We start from the raw sequence: 22,883 nt of genomic DNA on the forward strand, positions 1-22,883 counted from the left end.
CTCTATCATTTTTAGCTCACAATCTTCCCACATACTACAAGGATACGTGCATGCAAGGTAAGTACTCCCATCCCCATGAATTACCTTACTAATGGCCCATTCTAGTTACATTTTGAAATTAAGAATTTGGGTGATAGAATCGTACCTCTTAGGAAGAAGACCTAGGTGCCTCTCTTGATAATCTTCAAGATTTAAGTGATAATTGAAGAACAACTTGATGAAGATCACTTCTCCCTCTAGGACCATCTCTCTCACTCTAAAAATATCAGAAAAGTTGCTCAAAATGGTCCATGGGGTGTGTTTTAACGAAATAGGGTCGGGTTTAAAACCCTAAAAATGAAGCTCCGGAACAGGTTCTATGATCGCATATGTGATCGCATAACCAATATGCAGACCGCATATCGGTCGCATAATTGCTGACCAAAACGACCAAACTGACCATGTCTGCGGTCACTATGCGGCCCGCATAACTGTTCTGCGGTCGCATAATGCACCGCATAACAATTATGCGGTCGCATAGTCGACCGCATAATTGCTCCCAGACTGACCCAATAACTGCCTCACTCTACGGCCATTATGCGGTCTGCAGAGTGATTCTGCGATCGCATAATAGACCGCAGAAATGCATAATTCTGCCAAATATTTTCCTTTGCTTTTCGATGCATTTCTATAATACACAACACGTAAAACCAATTTGTCACCACGAAACATTATTAACATTATTTTGCAAAATTTTACGGGGCCTTACAGGAATTTGTTATTTCTTGTTGTTTGTTTATTCAACTGATAACTGGTAAGTCTCTTGGCTTTACAGTTTCATTCTTCTGTGTTCATGTCCTGCATATTCACCCCTCTGAATTTCATGACCCAAATGTGCTATTAGACCATCTCTATGTGTAACTTTACTAGCATTGCACTCGTATTCCGATTTGAACCTCTTTAGCATTTTGCCTTTTACTTAAAATCTCTAGTTTTTGAACATGCTTCACCCGAATAATTTAGACTCTCTTAAGTTCATTTAGCCTAATGTATTGGTACTTGAATGTCTACATTACTGTTTGACATGAGTTTGCTTTCCTACTCTACTTTGAATTCCTGCAATGACTGCCTCACATCTATAATGTGTTATAATCTGTGACTTGCTCCCCTGCTATTGTGTCACTCAGCATGTCTTTGTATTACTTAATTCCATACCCCTTTAGTGATTATTTGAGACTTTAGAGTGGCTATCTTAATCTGTGTTTCCTTACAGTATTTGAGATTGTCTAGTGTTGTGGAGAATATTCAGCATGATTTGGACCTTTAGGCTTTAACCCTTTAAGTTAGCGCCTTACCTAGACCTATTTGGTATTATGCACCTTTGTATGTTAACCTTGTGATCTCAAGAAATTTGCTTCCCCTCTAACTCTCAATGTGCTTTCTACCAATGTGTTATCTCTTGCTAAGTGTTGAACCTGCAATAGCTATCTGCCTCTAAGTCTTATTGACCTTCCTAACTAGTATGTTCTGTGTTTTAGACAACTTTGCTATCTCTGCTTTCTAAAATACAAGTGCATCCAATCAAATTCTATCCCTTAACCATTGTTCTCTCACTGTCATTTAGTGCCTACACTATTCTGAATTTATCACTCTTGGCCAGCTGAAAGCCAAGGCCACTAAGACTTTCTCTATTGACCTCCCTAGTGTGAGCATTGCTCGGGGTCCATTTGAGACCCTTGTGAACTCTGACACACTAGGACTTGGGGTTCTTTGGCCACCCTCTTTACTACTAAGACCTTAGTTGTCTCTAACACTAAGTTCTCTCCTCATTCTATCTACTGAATATGCAAATTGGGTTGTTTAAGTGGTTTCTATGTGATTCAATGTTTGGGTCATATAATCAATATGTGGATGTTTGGTTTGGTTTGAGTTCCACTATGGTTTCTGGGCTGTGCTGATAAATATAGCCCCATGTTGAGATTTGGGCATGCTATTTGTGAAGAAAGCATTTGTTTAAGGCAAAGACAACACTAGGTATCTCCTTTTGGGCCTCTATAGGCCTACTGCTATTGCTTATATAATATGTTGTAATTACATTCATCATTGGGTCTGTAATAATTTTGTAATAAACAATTGAGGTGTTAGTGAAATCGGGGAAATGGGTATACTCTAATGTTTTGCATGAAATGGTAGAAAACATGCCTATAGGGTTCGTATGGTCTACTTGTTGTCCAACCTGCTATATATATGCCATTCAATTTCCATGTGCACTGGTAGAAATCATGCCATTAGGAAAGTCACACACTCACACAACTTGCCTACTATCAAAGCATAAGTACTTTATTTATTCCTATGTCTACTACTAGACAACATGCCTATAGGAAATAGAAATGTCGATGACCATTCTTTCAATTTGCATAACTGCAGCATATTCATTAGATACCATGCCTATAGGATTATACTAGCTTATGTTCTACTGATCTTCATCTAGAAATCCTGCCTATAGGACTTTAATTGGTTGATTTGCTATTGTTATCATACTGCTCACCTAGAAAACATGCCTATAGGGGCTAGGTATAAAAAAATATCAGTTGCAATCGTTAATCATTGGAAATCATGCCTATAGGGTATTACTACTCGCTTTAAAGTGTTAATGCTGAACTTTCCAAACATTGTTTCATTGCTTAGCCGTGCCACCATTAGAAAGCATGTCCATAGGATCAACCTGAGTAATTATAAGTATTTCCAATGGTTATCACTGCCAACCATTGCGTAAATCACCTAGAGATCATGTCTATAGGTTTAATCACTTATAACAAGTAATTGCAATACTAGATACCCCTAAACTGTATAGTGTTTTGGAAATCATATCTATAAGTTTAAAGCGGCACCTTGCATCTGAAACTGCCTGCACGTTTGAGTCCAAGGTCACATAGAAACCATGTCTATAGGGCTTAATGGCTTTAATTTGCCTCAATGTCGAAACTGTCTAAGGCCTAATATGAGAACCTGTTTTGCGTGCATTTGTTGTTTAAGTGTGGAGGCTAACTTGAGACCTTAACTATCCTTACATGAAATCTAATTTGTTTTGTATGTCGCCTAGTTTTATCATGTTGAGTAGCCTAAGTAAAGTCTAGAACCACCCAAATAGAGGTCCAATACCTCCTGGACCATAGGTATGGTACGGGTAGTGCACGCGTAGGGTACGACTTAGAATTGAATTAGAGCGCTCTTAGGTATACAACTTTGACATAGTAATTGAGTAGCAGAAGATGATAGTCTGTGCACGCTGGATAATATGAGTAACACCCTATCCTAAGGGAGTTACGAAATATTATTTATGTTGTACGGGGTGATCCTTTAGGCTAAAAAAGTTAGGATCCCCCCCCCCCCCCCTTCCTTTCTTTTCTATTAGAATGAAAAAATAGTTGTACCTCCCTATTCAAGATCTCTTTCTAATAAAATTCTTAGATTTTTTACTCTCTTTGCTTACTTGATCACATAGACTAATCCATATAATTTAAGTTTGATCGGGACCCACAGTTATAGACCTCGAGGAGTGCCTAACACATATTCTTTGAGGTAACTTGAGCCTTTACCCGATCTTTGGTGGAGTTGACTATTTAAAACATAGTTATTCACAAATAGGTGCCTAACACACCTTACAAATTGTTAGGTGGCGACTCTCATCTTTTAATACCTTCTTTAAAAGAGTTATCACATGTCAAAGCCCAATTTTGCGAGAAAACTGGGGCGCGATAGTCGTTCAGCCTGAGATTAGGCTAGCTTTATCTGCTTATGATTAGAAGAGGATGGAGAGGTTTCAACAACTTTTTCCTCCTCTCAATAGAGATCCTACTAAGGATGCATAGGTTTTCTTGATCAGTGCCCATCATATTTTGCACACGTTAGGTTTGGTGGATTCGAATGGGGTTGACTTTACTACCTTCCAACGGTCACGACCAACACACTTATGGTTGTAGATTTATGAATCGAGTAGGCCAGCTGGCACAGCACCACTCTCATGTCCTCAGTTCACAGTTATGTTCTTGGAGAATTTTATCCCACAGACTCGCATGGACGAGTTGCAGTGAGTTTGAACATTCGCACTAAGAGAGTATGACCATAACAAAATATGCTATGAGGTTTACATAGTTATCACGTTATGTAGCTCTTCTGGTTTCTACTAAGAAGTAGACGATCCGTAGATTTGTTGTGGGACTCACCTATAGCCTTAGGTTCGGGATGGCACTAGAGATGGAGGTTGAGACTACTTTTCATCAGGCTGTGGAGATTACTAGCAGACTGGAGTGTATTCGTAGGCATGAGAGAGAGAATAGGAAGGCCAAGAAGCCTCGTGGTTTTGGATAATTTAGTGGGGCCTACTCTAAGGGCAAGGGTCGTTATGGTTAAGGCTATGTCAGTCGGCCAGTTCAGTCAGCACTTCAGGTTTCACGTAGTGCTCCAATTAGCCATGGATTTCAGAGTACTCGTATAGTCAGTAAACCTTTAGTGCACCTTCTGCACATGTTTCTTAAAAGTGGTTATTCTAGTCGTCTAGGGAAGACTCATTCCTAACAGTGTAAAGCCTCGTAAAATTTCATAATAATTTAAGACTCTAAAGCGCGCTCATGAGTTTCTTCACTACTGTTTTGCCTCCAGGAAGAGACTATAGAATAGAACCAACTTAGATTTGTTATGATAATAAGTGTGAGAGGTGTATTTGTTGTGGTCTAAGGAAAGCCCTAGGACCAAGCTAAGTTGGAAGATAGGTGACAGACTAAAGTTTCGAATGAGCTTACATATTACCCAAATTAAAACGAGCACAACTATGAAAGTATAAAGAGTAATGGGGTGATCTACACATAAAATGAAATGTACTTGAGTGTAGTTTCCAACGCTTCAAACCGTGCATCATTTGGCAATCCTACAAGAAGTTGTGATATTCTTATTGAAGTTTGTCTGGCAAAATAATCTGGTGCCCAGGCCAACCAGGAGCCATTTTTGAACCAGTGGCCAGGCCAGCGCCTTGCGCCTCCCTCAACATTAAAATTTTTATTTTGGTTGTCTTTTTCCCCCATTTAACTAAGCCAATTTTTGGAGCTCTTCTCCCTTTACTCAAGACTCCCAACTCCTCCTATATACATGGTGAGTAATCCCCACTAGTTTAGTATTTTATTCCATCAATTCCACTATAACTAACTCAATCCACCATGAAATCATTAGATTTTCAAGGAATCTTCCCAAGATCTCAAGTGAGGACTTTGCACTAGATGCTTTACATAATGCCTATGTGAGAAAAATGTAAAACATCCTTATCAACATTTGTACAATTATGTTGCATTATTATAGATTAAAGTTTTTAGTATGGTGGACCATTATAGTAGTATTAAGGGGCGAATTTGAGGTATGTCGTCTAAACTCCCTCCGTAGAATTTGATTCCATGATCTCCTTATGAATTCCAAGTAATGTTTGTCCAAGTTCCTATCCTTGTTATTTTAAATTGCCACAAACGATTGATGTATGAAATGCCTATTTACTCTATTTCTTTCATTATATCGTGCTCTCCCTTGGGAATAATTCAAGAATTATTGATTTATCAACTGCTTATGAACTCAATCCATGATTCCATTGAAATCACTATGCTCCCCTTTTGTAATTATTTCCAATGTATTTTGAGCTCTTATGAACTTATGAGTTGAAGCTATGATTATTCCAATATCTTAAATGTCTTTAATGTTGATGATGATCCATTATAAGTAAAGGAATGAAAGTATGAAATATGAAATGTGGCCCTTGTGCCAAGAACGAAGATTATCATGTATGGACAAGAGTGCCAATAAAATGAAAGATTTTATGAAAGGCTATGAGATGAACATATTTCTATTATATAGAAATGTTTTTCGAAGTATCGTTAGGTCACCGAGGAAGGGTGGTTTGTAAAGTCCTATGACCAAAATTACACGTGCCGGTATAGGAGTTGATTAAGGAAGAAATCCACTTTGTATTATGTTGAGATTATTCCCCTTGATTGGGATGAATTGATACTAACAAACACCATGTGGACCTGTACTGCATTGTGGTGAGACGACCTAGCCGATCGGGCGGAAATCAGACACCATGCCGCACAAATGTCGGATGGCCTAGCCGATCGGGACGAGATCGTACTCCATGCCACGTGCATTGTGGTGTGTCAGTAACTAACGATCTTCCAACCAAAAACGTTAATGCTTATTTGAAAGTTTATTTTGTTTTAACTTTGTATTTAAATATTATTGTATGTTCTTAATGCTTTCATATTTCACTCTGCATACGTTGGCATTTCTTTACTTGATAGTGTACTTAACTTTACATACTAGTACTATTCTATATGTACTAACGTCCCTTTTGCCAGAGCATTGCATCTTAAATGGATGCAGGTAGTTCCTCAACAGGTGCACATGTTCTTGATAGGTGTACCCTCCTCTCAGCTGACTCGGTGACCCCTACTCCATATCGGGGCCTTATGTCATTTTGATTCTTGTACATTATATTTTGAGGTATAGACGAGGCCTTGTCACCGACACTTCCATATTGTACTAATCTTCACTTAGAAGCTCCATACATGTACTGTGGTTTGTGTCTTGAAAAGGGGGAGAAACAAACTAAAAATGTTGTGGTTGTCAGATGTTTCCACTTTTAAACTATGAACTTATAATATTTTGGTAATCGTAAATGAAGCTCCTATAAGTAATGATAATTGGTGTTGTACATTTTATCCTTTAGATGTCTATCTCTTGTCCCTTATTCTTAAATTACTCATGGGCAAGGTTGGATAGTAGGAACTAAGTTGGCTTGCTCGACTAGGGTAACTCGGTTGAGCACCGATCCCGCAACCCAATGTCTAAGCATGTAGAGCCTATGGTTTTAAAGTGTACTAGGATGTCTCGGAACCGTGTCTAGTTGAGTCCTTTTTATCAGTGTGAAGTCGACCACATCTATAATTAGGAGGCTACTTCAGCATTTGGGAATGTCACCCTTCTTTGATATTCTAGATCGTGCGATAGAGCTTGATTATAAGACTTTCCCTTTTTAACTCGTGCATTGTTCTAATTTTTTTAGTACATGGTGCCTAACAAGAAGGCGAGGAGTGGACAAAGGGTCAATGTCACCCCAAGAGTGGCAGGCAATAGAATACCAGATGTTGCGTGTGAGCACCCACGGGGGAAAGACATTCCCCCCCCCCCAACTACAACACGTCCTATTTCTACTATACCTGATGAGAATGTACAAATTCCTCCTCCAACAGATATTCCAGTTCCATGTACAGCCTCAACATCTGGTCTTAGTGTTTTTGATGGGGACCTCAAGAGAGCCATCTAATTGTTGACTCATACAGTGGCTTCCCATGCCTAGAGATTGAATGCTGCATCTGCTTTATATAGCCACCAATGAGATGTAGCTAGTTCTAGGGTGAATAGATTCCTTCAATTGGATCCTCCAGTGTTCATGTGTGCTAAGCTCGAGGAGGACTCGCATAAATATATTGATGAGATGCACAAGACTCTACGTGTGATGCATGCCACTAAGACAGAAGCAGTGGAATTGGCCTCCTATCGCCTGAAAAAAGTGGCATATTCATTGTTTGAATTGTGGGAGGAGTCTCGTTAGGAGGGTAGCCATCCGCGAAAGTGGAACGAGTTTGCAGATGCATTTATGGATCATTTCTTCCCTGGTGAGATTACGGCAGCCCGTGCAGGCGAATTTGAGAAATTGAAGGAAAATAGTAAGTGTGTGGGACAAACATTTGAAATTTATGGATCTTTCCGAGTATGCTATTTACATGTTGCCCAATATAGAGGCTAGGGTGCACCGGTTTGTGCAAGCCCTTAGCCCTTTGGTTATCAATGAAGTCGCTATAGCCGTCTTAAATTCTGATATGAACTATGAGAAGATGGTGGTATTTTGTCAAGCGATGGAGACCCGAAAACTAAATAACAGAATGGAGCGAGATGGTAATAAGAATGCCCGGACCGCAGGCAACTTTGGTGGTCCTGTCAGTGGTGGAAAGGCAATGTTCAGGGGAGGGTCATCTGGACCATCACAGTCTTTTTCTCAGTCTTCATCTAGTGCACTGCCATCATGGCCCGGTCAGCAACAATGGAGTCATTTCATGCCTAATCAGGGCAACAAGGGTTCTTACCAGTAGGCTCAGTCAGACGAGAGATTCCAGCCGCAGCAGAGGCCCTCATGCCCTAGATGTGGGAAGATGCACTCGGGAGTCTGCCGCATGAACCTTCCCATATGCTACGAGTGTGGTCTTAGGGGCCATATTCATATAGATTACCCTTCATTCCGTCAAAATGCTGGTAGAGGTGCTGTGCAGTCGGCCAGTTCAGCAGGTACTACTTCGGCAGCGCCTCCTCTAGCTAGAGGTAATTCGCAACTTGTAATGCATGGTGCGGCTAGAGATGGTGCACAGGTTTCGGGAGGACCTAATAGGTTCTATGATATGAGGGGACGCCGGAGTTCCGAGGCTTCTCCAGATGTCGTCACAGGTATAATGACTGCACAATCACATGATGTCACTCCTTATGTTGCTATGGAACTCGGGATAGAACCGGATGAAGTTTGTGAGTTGTTATTTCTATCTACTCCAGTTGGTGAGTCTATTGTGGCCACGCAGTTTTATAGGGATTGTATTTTCACAATGCATGGTCAAGACACCATAGCCGATCTCATCGAATTAGAGATGGTGTATTTTGTTTTGATAATGGGGATGGACTGGGTTTATTCATGTTTTGCCAAGCTTGATTGCCAAACCAGAACCATTATGTTTGAATTTCCTGGTGAGCCAGCCATTGAGTGGAAGGGGGATAATGTTTTGCCAAAGGGTAGGTTTATTTCTTACCATAAGGGCACGAAGATGATCAGCAAGGGATGTATCTACCATCTGGTCTGATTCACGGACACTGATGCTGAGGCACTGACACTTGAGTCTGTGCTGATTGTGAATGAATTTTGGAGTTCTTTCTTAATGAGCATCATTGAATCCCACCTGATAGGGAGATTTCCTTTGGGATCGATGTATTGCCAGGCACACAGCTTATATAAATTCCACCCTATAGAATGGCTCCAAAAAAATTAAAGGAACTAAATGAGCAGATGAAGGACTAAATAGGGGTTTTATCCGACCGAGTGTATCACCTTAGGGCGCAGTGGTTCTCTTTGTAAGGAAAACAGATGGTTTATTGAGGACGTGTATCGACTATCAGCCGCTCAACAAGTTCACGATCAAGAATAAGTAGCTACTGCCCAAGATAGATGGATTGTTTGATCATTTGCAAGGGGCTAAGTACTTCTCAAAGATTGATTTTAGATCGGGATATCACCAATTGAAGATCAGGGAGAAGGATATTCCAAAAATAGATTCAGAACTATGTATATGTACTTCGAATTTCAGGTGATGTCTTTTAGGCTAACGAATTCTCCTGCAGCATTCATGGATCCTATGAATTGAGTCTTCAAGCCTTTCCTCGACTCTTTTGTGATAGTGTTTATTGACGACATTCTTGTGTACTCGAGAGGAGCATGTCAATCATCTCAGGGCGATTTTGCAAACTCTGTATCAACACAAGTTATATGTGATGTTTCCGTAGTGTGAGTTTTGGATCTAGTCTTTCACTTTCTTAGGTCATGTTGTCTTTAGTGAGGGAATCAAGGTTGATCCCCAGAAGATTGCAGCTGTGAAGAATTTTCCTCAGCCCACAACACTGACAGAGATTCATAGTTTCTTGGGCTTAGCGGGGTATTACAGAAAGTTTGTGCAAGGATTTTCTTCTCTTGCCTATCCATTGACTAAGTTAATACAATAGGCAACTAAATTCTAGTGGTTAGATGCTTGTGAAAGGAGATTTCAAGAGTTGAAGTCAAGGATGACCACGACACCGGTGTTGGCCTTACCGGAAGGTACGCATGTGTTTGTTGTATATTGTGATGCTTCAAGGGTTATACTTGGGTGTGTGTTAAGGCAACATAGAAAGGTGATCGCTTATGCCTATAGGAAACTCAAGAACCATGAGAAGAATTATCCAATACATGATATAGAGCTTGCAGCGGTGGTGTTCGCACTGAAGATTTGGCGTCATTATTTGTATGGGGTCCATGTAGACATATTCACGGACCATAAGAGTCTTCAATATATCTTCAAGCAAAAGGAGTTTATTCTAAGGTAAAGGAGATGGCTTGAGTTACTTAAGGACTATGACATCGACATTCTCTATCATCCGAGCAAAGCTAATATTTTGTCGGATGCTCTTAGCCGTAAATCTATGGGTAGTCTGGTGCATTTGGAGGCACACAAAAGGCCGATAGCCAAGGAAGTTTATCGGTTGGCTAGTTTGGGAGTTCGGCTCGCGGACTGTACTGAAGGTGGGGTGATTGTGCAACATAGATCCGACTCATCGCTGGTGGTTGAAGTTAACGAGAAACAATATGATGATCCATTTATGGTGAAATTGAAGGAGGGAATTCATAAACACAAAACTATGGCTTTTTCTCTTCGCATGAATGATGGTACACTAAGGTACCAAAGGTGATTGTGTGTTTCGAATGTAGATGGCCTCCGAGAGAAAATCATGGCCGAGGCTCAAAGTGCCAAGTATGCCATACACCCAGGCTCTACGAATATGTACCATGATCTCAAGGAAGTCTATTTGTGGAATGAGATGAAGAGGGATGTAGCAACTTTATTGCAAGATGCCCGAATTGCCGACAAGTGACGGCCGAGCACTAAAGGCCCGGTGGCTTGGCACATAATATAAACATTCCAATGTGGAAATAAGAGATGATAAATATAGACATTGTCGTAGGTCTACCTCGCACGCCTCGCAAGTTTGACTCGATTTGGGTGATTTTGGATCGACTCACGAAATTAGCACACTTACTTGTTAAGGCTACTGACAAAGGAGAACTTTATGCTTAGGTGTATATCAAGGAAATAGTCAGATTGCATGGCACTCCAGTTTCCATCATCTCATATCGAGGAGCGCAGCTCATTGATATCTTTTGGCAGACATTTCAGCAAGGATGGATACTAAAGTGATTCTTACTACAGCTTTCCAACCACATACCGACGGGCAGGTAGAGCGTACTATAAAAACACTTGAGGATATGTTGCATGCTTGTGTTTTGGACTTCAAGGGTAGCTGGGATGATCATTTTCTGCTTATACAATTTGCCTATAACAACAGCTATCATGCCAGCCTTCAGATGGCACCGTTCGAACCTCTATATGGTAGCAGATGTAGATCTCACATTGGTTGGTTTGTGATAGGAGAAGCAGAACTGATAGGGCTATACCTCGTGCATCAGGCTATGGAGAAGGTCAAGATCATTAAGGAGCAACAGAAAACTTTCAGAGTCGCCAGAAGTCCTATTAGGATATGTGTCGCAGAGATTTGGAGTTCAAAGAGGATGATTGGGTATTCTTTAAAGTTTCTCCCATGAAGGGCATATTGCAATTTGGGAAGAAAGTGGAATTAATTCCAAGATATATCGGACCATAGAAAATCTTGCAGAGGGTTGGTCAAGTGTCTTATAGGATTGAGTTACCTCCAGAGATGTCCTTAGTGCACCCGATATTTCATGTGTCTATATTGAAGAAGATGGTTGGAGATCCGTCGCTCATCGTCCTGGTGAAGGCTGTTAAAGTTAGTGAAGAATTGACTTATGAGGAGATTCCAGTTTCCATCCTTGATAGACAAGTTCGAAAGATGAGGAATAAAGAGATTGTCTCCGTCAAAGTGCTATGGCGAAACCAACAAGTTGAAGAGGCCAACTGGGAGGCCAAGGAAGACATGAAGAAACAATACCCCCACTTATTTGTATAACCAAGTGATTTTGTTTAAAGGAATGTCAGAATTTTACTTATCTGAGTTATGTTAAAACTTGTACAGTGTATGCTTAGATGTCCCTTTTTTGGCAATCTGATGCCTATAATATTATGGTTGGTGCTGTTTGCACGTTTATGATACGTCGTTCTATTGTGGATGTGTTGTTAGGATTGGTTTCAGTGGCTCTCTAACATGCGGATAGGCCCAAAAATAGAGGACCCTCATTAGAGGATGAATGTTCCTAAGCGAGGAAAGATGTAAGGCCCCGTAAAAGTTCGTAATGATTTAAGGCTCTAAATCGTGCTTACGAGTTCCTTAACTATTATTTTGCCTCCCACAAGAGACTATGGAATAGAAAAACTTAGATTTGTCATGATAATAAGTGTGAGAGGTGTATTTGATATGTTTTAGGATCTAATGAAATCCCTAGGACCAAGATAATTTGGAAGCTAGGTGACAAACCAAAGTTTATAATAAGCTTACATATTACCAAATTAAAAATGAGAACAGCTACCAAAGTATAAATAGTTATGGGGTGATCTAAACATTAAGTGAAACCTCCTTGAGTCGAGTTTCCAACACTTCAAACCAAGCATCATTTGGACATTCCAACAAGACATTATGATAATTTAATGAAGGTTGTCAGGCAGAAATATCCGGCGCCCAGGCCAACACGTGGCGCCTCATATGTCGCCCAAACCAAGAGCCATTTTTGGTCCAGCGCCTGGCGCCTCCCTTGGCGTCCAATCAGACTTTAAAAAGTTCATTTTGGTGGTCGTTTTTACCCCATTTCACTTAGCGCATTTTTGGAGCTCTTCTCCCCTCACTCAAGACCCCCAACTCCTCCTATCATCAAGGTGAGTAATGCCCACTAATTTGGTATTTTATTCCATCAATTCCACACTGAAACTAACTCAATCTACCATGAAATCATTAGATCTTCAAGAAATCTTCCCAAGAGCTCAAATGAAGATTTTGCAAGATTTATTCTCAAAAGATAATTCCATCTCCATGGACTTGCATGCATGGCTTAATAATGAACATATGAGTAGGAATTTGAGGTAGAACTTATGGCATGGCGATTGAAAGCCATAAGTAGCCAATTGAAAAGTTTGAGAATTTGTAGAGAATGAAAGGTGATTTGTTTGATGAATTTGTTGTTGGGAGTGAATTGTAAAACATGAATATGTTGTTGGAGGTTCTAAACTTTCTAAGCTTGGTTGTAGTATTAAATGGTAGGACAAAGAGTGGGTATTGGATGAAGAAATATCATCGGTAAAGGTGGTAGAGAAATGTGCATATTAGATGCTTGACATAATGCCTAAGTGAGAAAAATGTAAAACATCCTTACTAATATTGGTAAAATTGTGTTGCATTGTTGTATATTGAAGTTGTTAAGTATGGTGGGCCAGGGAAGTATTAAGGGGTGAATTTTAGGTATGTTGGCTAACCCCCTCCGTAGAATTGGATTCCATGATCTCCTTATGAATTCCAAGTATGGTTTTCCCAGTTCCTATCCTTATTATGTTGAATTTCCAAAAACAATTGATGGATCGGATGCCTAATTATCAAAGTCATGTCTTATTGCTCACATTATATCATGCTCTGTTGGGAAATAATTCAAGGATGACTGATTTATCAACCGCTTATGAACTCAATCCATGATTTCATTGAAATCACTATGTTATCCTTTGTAATTATTTCCAATGTATTTTGAGCTTTTAAGAACTTATGAGTTGAAGATATGATTTTTCTAATGTCTTAAATGTCTTTACTATTGATGATGATCCATGACAAGTAAAGGAATGAATGTATGAAATATGAAATGCATCCATCATGCCAAGAATAAAGATTATCATGTATGGCCAAGAGTGCTAATGAAATGAAAGATTTTACCAAAGGCTTTAAGATGAACATATTTATTTTATATAGAATTATTTTTGGGATTATGGTTAGGTCACCAAGGAAAGGTGTGTTGTAAAGGCCTAAGCCCGAAATTACACGTGCCGATGTAGGAGTTGATTGAAGGACAAATCCCTTTTATATTATGTTGAGATTATTCCCCTTGATTGGGATGAATTGATACTAACAAACACCATGTGGACCTGTACTGCATTGTGGTGAGACGACCTAGCCGATCGGGCGGAAATCAGACACCATGCCGCACAAATGTCGGATGGCCTAGCCGATCGGGACGAGATCGTACTCCATGCCACGTGCATTGTGGTGTGTCAGTAACTAACGATCTTCCAACCATGGTGGTGTGCCGGTAACTAATGATCTCCCTACCAAAACCTTTAATGCTTATCTAAAATTTTATTGTGTTTTAACTTGGTATTTAAATATTATTTGATATTTTTACTGCTTCCGTGTTTTATTCTAACCATGTTGGCATTCAATTCAATGTGAGGGTAGTTAGCTTTACATACGATTACTGTTCCATATATACTAACGTCCCTTTTATCGAGGGCACTACATCTTCAATGGATGTAGGTAGTTCCTCAACAGGTGGCATAGGTTCTTGATAGGTCTACCCTCCTCTCAACTGGCTCGGTGAGCCCTACACCATATCGGGGCCTTATGTCATTTTGATTCTTGTACATTTTATTTTGTGGTATAGCCGGGGTCTAGTCACTTGCACTTCCATATTGTACTCATGTTCACTTTGAGGCTCCGTAGATGTAATGTGGGTTGTGTTTTGAAAAGGGAAAAAACAAACTAAAATGTTGTAGTTGTATGATGTTTCAACTTTTAAACTATGAGCTTGTAATGTTTTGGTAATCATAAATGAAGCTCCTATAAGTAATGATAATCGGTGTTGTACGTTTTATCCTCTTGTTGTCTATCGCTTGTCCTTTATTCTTTAATTACTCATGGGCAAGGTTGGATAGTATGCACTACTCGACTGGGGTAACTCGGTTGAGCATTGGTCCCGCTCTCCAAGGTCGGGACGTGACAAGAAGCCACGTCCGCAATGAGCTTATTTTGAGTACAGTGATGTGAGGCTCATGAGGAGGGATTATCCTTGTCTTCGGATGCATGTACGTCAGCAGGGTACCCAGGCTATGATTCCTACATCAGATGCTGCACCACCTACACAGCCAGCTAGAGGTGGGGGAGGGGGGGACAGGCAGGTAGTGGTCGTTCTAGAAGGCGAGGCCAAACCCATTGTTATGCTTTTTCATTGTTGGAAGGAAGTGGTCGCATCAAATGTAGTCAATATAAGTATCGTTTCGAACTATATAGAGATGCTTTTCTATTATTTGATTAGAGTTCGTTGCACCCCTTTTCCTCACGAAAGCGGGTTTCAACATGTGACAACTCTTTTAAATGGGTATTAAAAGAGAAGAGTCGTCACCTAACAATTTTAAGGTGCGTTAGGGCACCTATTTGCAAATAACTCTATTTTAACTAGTCCGTGTCACCAAAGAACGGGTAAGGGCTCAAATTACCTCAAAGATAAGGTGTTAGGCACTCTTTTAGCTCCACAACTATGGGTCCCTGTCGAGATTTACGCTATATGGGATTATTGGATTATAATTGTCCTATGTGATCATGTGAATAAGGGAAGACATGGAATTTAAAAGTTCAACTATAATGTAAACAAGTGTAAAGAAAATCGTATAAGAATTAAACTACATATAAATGATTAGTACAAGTCTTTAGAGGTTACGGGATACAAACCAATTATTCTAAGTTCAAGAGACAAGACCCGAACAATAAACATAAAAAGGGGTGTCCTAAGTTTTTTAGCCTAAAGGATCACCCTGTGCAACATAAATAATACTTTGCAACACCCTTAGGGTAGGGGGTTTTCTCATATTATTCAACAGGAACAAACTATCATCTCCTGCTACCCAATTACTATGTTGAAATTATTTACCTAAAGCGCTCTAATTCAATTTTAAACCGGGTCCTACGCGTGTACTAGCCGTCCCATACCTATGATCCAGGAAACTTTGGACCTACTATTTGGGGGGTTCAAGACTTTACTTAGGGTGCTTTTCAAAAATGATAAAACTAGGCGCACTTTCAAAACATGTAGGACTACATATAAAGACAATAGATGGCTCAAGTTAGCCTCCACACATAAGCAACAAAAGCACGTGGCAGATTTTGTATTAGGCAGTAGACAGTTTCAGAATTAAGGCGTTAAGTCCTATAGACATGGCTTCTATGTGATCCCAGTTTTGAACGTCCTACAGTCAGTGTTGCTGTTTGCAGATTACATGTATTATAAAACCTATACGCATGATATCTAACTTGCTTGCGCAATGGGGTAGTAAAAACCATTTTAAAACTCAAAATTACCAGTGTTTGATTTTATAGGCATTCTTTCTAAGTGAGTAGTAGTATCTTATATGCAGGTTCTCTAATAGTTGGTGTTTAAACACAGATTCAATCATGTATATCCCTATGGACATGTTATCTAGGCGGGCAGTGTAATAAGAGAAATAAAAGCAATCGATTAATGAATTAGTTAAAGCCCTATAGATATGGTATCTAGATGAGCAAAGACATGTATTAGTGTTTTCCTATAGGCATGCTATCTAGTAATAATATTGTAATTACACAACTAAGCAAGTAGTTATTGATATTCCAATCCTATAGGCATATTGTCTAATAGTGCATAGAAGTGAAGCATGTAAATGAGTGAAACACTTAAACTCTTGTAGGCAGCTTTCTAATAGTGTACGGAAATAGGACATGTAAAGCAAGTGGAGTGCTTAGGTTCCTATAGGCATGTTTTCAATCAGTGTATAGGAATAGAGCATATCAAACACAATAGCAAACAAATAATGTAGACCCTATAGGCATATTTTTTTACCCCTTTGTGCAAAAAGTAGAATATACCCGTTCCTCCATTTCACTAATACCCCAATTGTTTGTTTACGAATTATTACAGGCCCAAAGACAAAAGAAAAAACAAGCTCAAATATTACATAATCGAAATAACTACATGCCCAACAAATAGAGCAGTCCCAAGAGGAGACAACCCGGTACTGTCTGGGCCTTCAACATGCTCATTCCTCACACAAGTAGCAGACCTAGACCCAAACTTAGCTCAAACATTGGAGTGTATCGATTGCATAGCTCAGGCATGCACTTGGACCCATATCAAGCCCAGATAGAAGTCCCACTTACCCAGCAATTGCAGTTTAACAACTTAACTACATAAACTAACGAACCACAATTGGCAATCACTTAAATGATTCCGGGACCTACTAACATCAACTCCCACAAAGACTAGATGGCAGGCTTTACAAGAAAGCATATTTTCATTTCAGATGCAAGAGTGACATGATTGATTAAACAAAAGAACATGAAAACTAGGAGAATCAGTAGGGCTCAGTTTCAACATGGTAAGTTTGATATAGCAAACTAACAATACGGGTTCAATCGTTCAGCAGGTGATAGCATACTAAGGATGAACAACACATTAGGAGAGTTGGGGAGACATGCCATTTGGGGTTAGCAGGGTAAGCATACTAGACACATATGGGATGCACATGTTAAAAGTCTAGGGTAGAGTAAGGCAGAGCATGGTTCAGAATTAGTCCAAAAGGGATTGTAAAGCTATGAACCTAAGTCATGAAGGTCTAATAGAGTCATAGTCAGAGAATGGCAATTACACATCACAAACAGGCAAGCAATCAATCAATAAAAAGCCTAATCATGCTGAGTATAACACAAAGATTCCCAAGTCCAAGGGTATCATGTCAGGAAGACATATTAACTTAAGGTTAATAGAACAGGTAGACTCATAACTTAAGCCAATCAACTATGCATGATTTTAAGAACTAAATGTACTGAGATTCAACTAGAAACATAAGCAATACCAAAGAATGTAGGATTGACCCAACACCACATTAAAGTTCTCAACAACAAAGCAATAGGTTTGGTTAAAATATTGCAACAGCAAATAGGGTTCATATAAGCGGGTAAAAGTAGAGCCCACACAAAGGATTTATCAGGAGAAGTTCATTAAAGCAGGTTCTAGGTAAGAGATGATTCCCTAAGAATTTTAGTGCTAGAATCCAAGAGAAGGAATGAGAAAAAAACTCACAATAAATAATAAGTGATCAGAACATCAGAGCAAACTTAAAGATATACAAAATCATTCAAGCTGAACCTAATGAGCATATATTGAAGTTTAAAAATCTAGGCAGGTTGTGACACTAGGAGATTCAGAACCACAAAATAGCTTCAAATAAAGTAAAATGGCCAATGGAAATAACACAATATTGAATTCATATTGGTTCACAAATTTCAAACAACATGGATATGCAGAGCACTGAACACAAACAAAAGAAGATAGAATTGCAAGAGTCAGGATACTGACCAGTTTGAAAATTCAACAAATAAAATAGAAGAGAATACTAAGTGCCAGCAACAGCTTGAATATCAGCAGCAAAGAGAACAACCCAAAAATCCAAATCCTAGTGCGTCAGAGTTAACAGGAGCTTCAAATGAGCCCCGAGCAGTGCTCCTAGGGAGGTCGATAGAGAGGATTCGGGTGGCCTTGGCTTTTAGCCGGCCACAATCAGGGGTGCAGAATAGTATAGAAAGTGTGAGAATAGGAGAATAACAGTAGTCAAGGTTGTAGCAATAGTTGTTAAGTCTTAGAGGGGAAACGGGGAATGGGGGGTTATATAGTAGTAAAGAATCAACACACAAATAAGGAAATGCAGTCAATCGAACATAAACAAGGAAAGAAAAGCATGAAAAATAAATTTAGAATAAATATAGGAGAAAAATCGGGCAAACCCTAGTTCCAGACGGAGAACAAAATAGCCAAAGAATACCACTGAATCGGACCCATATAGCCTAGTAGTGAATGTATCGAATACAAAATATGGAAATAATAAAGAATCGGAGTCGAATGAACACCCATCGATTTAGCTTCCATAAATAACTGAGTACCAAACACTGTGATGCCGAGGAGATGGTAAGAATCTCCGTGTGTGCAAAAAAGGAAAGGAAACATGGAAGATTTTTCATGTGACATAGGATTAGGGTTGGGATTTCGAAGAGAGGCAGCTAGGGTTTCTCTCAGAGAGAAGGGGAGGATGAGAGGTTTTTAGGGCGGCGATCTCAGTGAAAATGGTAGGGTTTCGGGTGGGTTTGGTTAATTAAAGAGAGGAGATGAGCTATAGGCCGTTGATCTCTAAGATCAACGACAGAGATGAAAGAAATAGCGTAGCAGGGCGGGTCAACAGGAGTGGGTCGCGACCAGGTTTATTAAAGGGGTCGTCTGGTTTAGGCTTGGGGTTATTAGGCTAAGGTTTTAGGGTCTGGGCTGGTGTATTGGATTCGAATTTAACTCAAAAATTGGGCCATAGTTTAAATACACAAAGTTTATTAAAAAATAATTTATACAAAGTAATTAATAAATAATAAAAATATTATTTATGTAGTAATATGCTTGAAAATAATAGCTTAACATTATAAAAATATAAAATTCTATTTTGGCATAAATAACATAATAAACGCAATTATTTATAGGATATAGGCTATTATTGCAAAAAAATATGTAAATAGCTCAAAAATACAAATATAATTAAATGAAATAAAGTAAAATGTTATAAAACATACATGTGGGTATAAATAATAAATTTGGATGATTAAATCATCCCAAAATACTTTTAAGGGATAATTAATAAATATTTGAATAATTTAAATGCAAGAAAAACAATTTTAAAGCTTTAAAAATTAAAGAAAATTATACAAAATACTTATATGACTCTTGTAAATTGGGTAATAATGCAAAAATGATATTTTCAAAGTGTATAGAATGCTTTATAAAATATGAGGGCAAAATTGGGTATCCACTGAGTTCTACTTATTCGTATGTCTCATCCTACTTTGCATCATATTTGGATGTGCCTCATAATTCTTTGAGTAGTCCGGTTATGTGTCCCCACCTATTGGGGATTTTATTATAGTAGATCGTGTCAATCATTCTTGTGTGGTTACTATTGAGGTTTATGATACTAGAGTTAATTTTCTGCTGCTTGATATGGTTGATTTCGAGGTGATTTTGAGTGTGGATTGGCTATCTCCATACTATGCTATTATTGATTGCCATTCTAAGACCGTGACGTTGTCTATTCCAGGGTTACCAAGGTTGGAATGGAGGGGTTCGTTCGGTCACGCTTCTAGTAGGGTGATTTCACTTCTGAAGGCTAAACGGATGGTTGAGAAGGGATGCTTGGCATACTAGCCTTTATTAGAGATGTCAGTGTTGATACTCCTACGTTGATTAAGTCCCCATAGTGAGAGAGTTTCTAGATGTGTTCCCAGCAGACCTACCAATCATCTCACCCGATTGAGATATTGATTTTCGTATTGATTTGGCACTGGGCGTTCAGCCCATATCCATTCAAATGTATAGCATGGCTCCGTTAAGTTGAAGACATTCAAGGAACAGTTGCAGGAATTGCTGGATAAAGGTTTGATCAGGTCGAGCGTTTTACCTTGGGGTGCGTCGGTATTATTTGTGAAAAAAGAAGGATGGTTCCATGAGGATGTGCATTGACTATATGCAATTGAACAAGGTTACCATCCAGAACAATTATCCACTGCCTCGCATTGATGATTTATTTGACCAACTTCAGGGTTTTACGAAATTCTCAGAGATTGACTTGAGATCGGGGTACCATCAGTTGAAGATCAAGGCTTCAAACATTCGTAAGACGACTTTCAGGACCCGTTATGGGCATTATGATTTTTTGGTGATACCTTTTGATTTGACTAGTGCCCCGGTAGCTTTCATGCATTTGATGAACAATGTGTTCCAGCCCTATTTATGTTCTTTGGTTATTGTGTTCATTGATGATACCTTTGTTTATTTCCGTAGTAGGAGGAACACGAGCAGCATTTGAGAATTGTGCTTTACATTTTGAGAGAGAAGAAGTTGTATGCCAAGTTCTCCAAGTGTGAGTTCTAGTTGAATTCATTGGCATTCTTGGGTCATGTGGTGTCCGAGTGATAGGATCGAGGTGGATGTGAAGAAGATTGAGGCGGTTTAGTATTTGCCCAGACCTTCTACAACCACGGATATCAGGATTTTTCTAGGTTTAACTAGTTACCATTGTCACTTTGTGGAGGTTTTCTCGGATATTACGGCTCCATTGACTAAGTGGACTTTGAAGGGCCCTCCATTCAGATGGTCTGACGAGTGTGAGGAGATCTTTCAGAAGCTCAAGACTACTTTGACTATAGTTCCAGTTTTGGTATTTCCCTCAGGTACATGCTTGGTATATTATGATTCTTCGCGTGTTGGCCTTGGGTATGCTCAAGACTACTTTGACTACAGTTCCAGTTTTGGTATTTCCCTCAGGTACAGGCTTGGTCTATTATGATTCTTCGCGTGTAGACCTTGGGTGTGTGTTGATGCAGGACGGCAGGGTGATTTCCTATGGTCATGCCAGTTGAGGGCAAATGAGAAGAACTATCCGGTTCATGATTTCGAGTTAGCAGCTATTGTGCACGCACTCAGGATCTAGAGGCTTTACTTATATGGTGTGTCTTGTGAGGTATATATGGATTATAGGAGTCTTCAGCATCTGTTTAAGTAGTAAGATTTAAATTAGAGGCAATAGAGGTGGTCGGAGTTGTAGAAGGATTATGATATCAATATTATTTATCATTCAGGGAAGGCTAATGTGGTAGTAGACACCTCGAGTAGAAAGTCAGAGAGTATGGGAATATTGGAATTCATTGTAGCTGGGGAGAGGTATTTTGCTATGGATATTTAGGCATTGACCACTAGATTGGTGAGATTGAATATTTTTAAGCCGAGCATAGTTCTTGCTTGTATTATTTCACAGTAATCCTTGTCTAAGCACATTAAGGCTCGCAACCTGATATACCCATTTGCTTGTCCTTAAGGAAACGATGCAGCGAGGTGGTGCGAAGGAGGTGACTATTGGTGATGATGGTGTATTATGACTCCAGGGTCATGTTTGTGTTCTCAATTCGATTGCTTGAGAGAGTTGATACTTGAGGATGCTCATAGTTCGTGGTATTCCATTCACCCATGTACGATGATGATGTATCGTGATTTGAAGCAGCACTGTTAGTCGAGGAGGATGAAAGAGGACATTGTCAGGGATGTCTCTTGATATTTGAATTTTCAACAAGTTAAGTATGAGCATCAAAAACCGGGTGGTTTGCTTTAGACGATTGATATACCGAAGTGAAAGTGGGAGCTCATTACTATGGACTTTGTGGTAGGGTTGCCATGGACATAGACTAAGTTCGATGCCATTTGGATCATTGTGGATCGTTGACCAAGTCGGCGCATTTCATTTTGGTTATGACTTCATACACATCAGATAGATTGGCTCATATCTACATTAAAGATATTGTTTGCTTGCATGGCGTACCAGTCTCTATCATCTTAGATTGCGGCACTTAGTTTGTCACGCAATTTTGGAGAGTTGTTCAGCATGGGTTGTGCATGCAGGTGGAGTTGAGTACTTCATTTCACCCTCCGACGGATCGGCGGTCTTAGTGGACTATTCATATCCTTGAGGACATGTTGAGAGCATGCATAATTTATTTCGGAGACTAGTGTGATCAGTTTCTACCATTAGTAGAATTTGCCTACAACAACAGCTCCCAGTCTAGTATCCAGATGGCTCCATATAAGGCCTTATATGTGAGGCGATATTGTTCTCCGGTTGGTTGGTTCGAGCCTGGGAAGGCTAGGTTGTTGGGCACAAACTCGGTTCGTGATGCTTTGGAGAAGGTGAAGTTGTTTCATGAGAGGCTTCGTACAACTCAGTCCAAGTAGAAGAGTTATGCTGATAGGAAGGTTCGTGGTGTGTCTTTCATGGAGGGTGAGAAGGTTCTTCTTAAATATTCTCCTATGAAGGGCGTGATGAGGTTTGGGAAGAAAGGCAAGTTGAGAATGAGGTTTATTTGTCCATTTAAGTGTTGTTGCGGCTCGTTTTCTCGCTAAAGCGGGCCTCGATGTGTGGCAACTCTTTTAAATGAGGTATTAAAATAGAAGAGTCGCCACC

Source organism: Nicotiana tabacum, chromosome 9, assembly GCF_000715075.1.
Source record: "Nicotiana tabacum cultivar K326 chromosome 9, ASM71507v2, whole genome shotgun sequence".
In the NCBI taxonomy this organism is placed as follows: Eukaryota; Viridiplantae; Streptophyta; class Magnoliopsida; order Solanales; family Solanaceae; genus Nicotiana; species Nicotiana tabacum.